This window comes from Trichosurus vulpecula, chromosome 7, assembly GCF_011100635.1.
Source record: "Trichosurus vulpecula isolate mTriVul1 chromosome 7, mTriVul1.pri, whole genome shotgun sequence".
Taxonomy (NCBI): Eukaryota; Metazoa; Chordata; class Mammalia; order Diprotodontia; family Phalangeridae; genus Trichosurus; species Trichosurus vulpecula.
Genome location: NC_050579.1, coordinates 95,807,245 through 95,809,860, shown reverse-complemented (window position 1 = coordinate 95,809,860; position 2,616 = coordinate 95,807,245). Strand labels below are relative to the sequence as shown.

General features: G+C 35.9%; 1 pseudogene; it reads left to right on the top strand.

Moving 5' to 3' along the window:
• The first annotated feature begins 1,703 nt into the window (after positions 1 to 1,703).
• On the top strand, positions 1,704 to 1,804 carry LOC118858834 (annotated as a pseudogene).
• Positions 1,805 to 2,616: the final 812 nt, after the last annotated feature.

Here is a 2,616-nt window from a genome sequence, read left to right as displayed (position 1 = left end):
AATGCCTGGGTTTTAATCCCACTTTTGATACTAGCTGTGTAACTTTGGGCAAGTCCCTTAATCACTCCACACCTCGATCTCCTCATCTGTAATTTTGTGATTCAGTCATGTTTGACTCTTCATAACCCCATATTGGGGTTTTCTTGGCAAAGATACTGGAGTGATTTGCCATTTCCTTCTCCAGTTCACTTTACAGAAGAGGAAACTGAGGCAAACAGGGTTAAGTGACTTGTCACACAGCTAGTAAGTGTCTGAGGTTGGATTTGAATCATGAAGATGAGTCTTCCTGGTTCCAAGCCCAGTGCTGTATCTACCGCACCACCCAGCTGCCCTGTCATATGTAAAGGTAATAGTTAGTAGACTTTCCTTAGAGGGTTCTTATGATACTCAAATAAAGTAACATAAGTAAAGCACTTTGCAAATTTTAAAGTGCTACATAATGACTAATTATTATTAATGAAAATAGTTGGCAACTTAAATTTGTATGTGCAAATCCTGAAGAGAAAGCTGTCATCCTTACATGCATATCTTATTCTGTAAGGATACCCCTGCAGACCTTTATAAAATTGACTTATTAGACATCTTGAACTGCTTTCCATATGCTTTAAACTTGATTGAAACCCCAAAGGTTTTTGGTTTTGTTTTGTTTTTTTTTTTGTATTTTTGCAAGGAATCTTTCCTTAGGACTGAATGCCATATATACAATAATGGAAATTTGATTTATAACGATTCATTTATAATTATTTCATTAAAATTTCATTTAGTTAGACCCCATTTCAACCTCATTCTCAGCCCTCCTTCATCTTGAGGAAGAAATTAATAATTTAAAACCACGTAATAGTGCAAAGTTCAACTCCAGGCTGAAATTCCAGATCTTTTTACTTTCAGACAGTTCCGACTGGCCTGTGGAAGTAGTCTTTGGCTTAAAGAAATTTTCACTTGCCATCTCCATGATGTTATTCTAGCCATATTGAGAGACAGCATGGAGTAGTGGAAAGAACACTGGAATGGAGCTCAGAAGATTTAGGTCTGAGAACCAGTTCCTCTGCTTAAAAACTATCATTTCATTTCTTAGATAGGGGTTAATCTTTATCTTGTGTCATGGACCCCTTTGACAGTCTGGTGAAGCCTATGGACCCCTTCTTAGAATAATTATCTTAAATGTATAAAATAAATACATATGATTACCAAGGAAACCAATTATAGTGAAATATAGTATACCAAAATATATTTTTAAAGAACCATTCACAGACTCCAGGTTAAGAGAACCCTTATCTTGGAGTCTTAGTTTCCAGATTCATAAAATAGGAATAATGATACTTGCCAATCAAAACTTGAAGGACTATTATAAGGACCAGGTGACACGATGCATGTAAAAGTACCTTCCTGCCTACAAGCACTAGATAAATTTAAGGTGTATATGTCCTGAAGGTACATAAAGCAGAGATTATAAAAATTTATATTTGTTTGCCAGGCAAATTTTTAGGATTAGATGCAAACTCTGAACACACAGAAAATTCAACAATCTGCTCACTAAGACCTACACTTAATACAGGAAAATCTATAATGACAAAAATAGTGTCATTTCAAAAAATCAATCTCTGTATCAGTTTATTAAAAAAGCATTAATAAGTAAGTACCTTTAAGTCTCCTTTCAAAGTTCTTAAAAGAATTGTCAGACTCCCTTCTAGATTTCATCTGGTGCTTGTTTTGGCTATGCAAATACTAAATCAGAAAGGTACAGACATTTGAATAGCCCCTGAGCAAGGATGATACACAAATCTGTGAAGCATTGCATATTTTTGACAAAGAGACGGGGAGAGAAAAGGAGGAGGAAGAGGAGGAGGCATTCTAAAACTCATGACACCATTGATAGTGTTCTTAGCTTCTTGTAGTGAAAACAAGGATGAAATTACAAACAAGATCACAATATACAGTGAGTTTCATGTAGTACCATATTATTTAAGATGTGGATTTCTGATAGCGGTGCCCTATTAAACATTATCCTTTGGAATTTTTGTACTGTCCAGCACTTGGGTATAACACTTAGAGTTATTTAAATTTGGTGCCTGTGACTTTCTATAAAATAAAGTTGACCATCAGGCCCTTAGTAAGGAACCTAGTTTCCTGTTATGTGATGTTTCCTTGGGGAAAGATCCAATACAATTCAATTCAGTAGACATTTCCTGAGTGTCTATGTGATAGGCCCTGTGCCAGGGATGCCTTTTATAGGAAAACATTTCAGTATTCCAATGGATTTGTGATCTTATTAATAGGAATATTTCCTCCAACAACACATAATCATAACCCAGTCATTCCTGCAGGTCCATGCACTCCCAGATATTTGCCATGGAGGTTCTATCCAAAGTAGTGAGGCGGGTTTTGCATTCTCTTTAAGTTGTGTGGGTAAATAACCCTCTAGAAATAAGAGAACTGCCTGTATTTTCTCTTTCATCTGCATCGCAGTCATAGCACTACAAACACATGTAGGGGACCAAATGAGAGGCCATACTTAAGTTCTTAGCTAGTTTTTAAGCATTCATTCTTACAAATGTCTACTTAGCGATTTGTAAAAGAACATATGGAACTGAGTTCCTACACATAAGCATATAAATC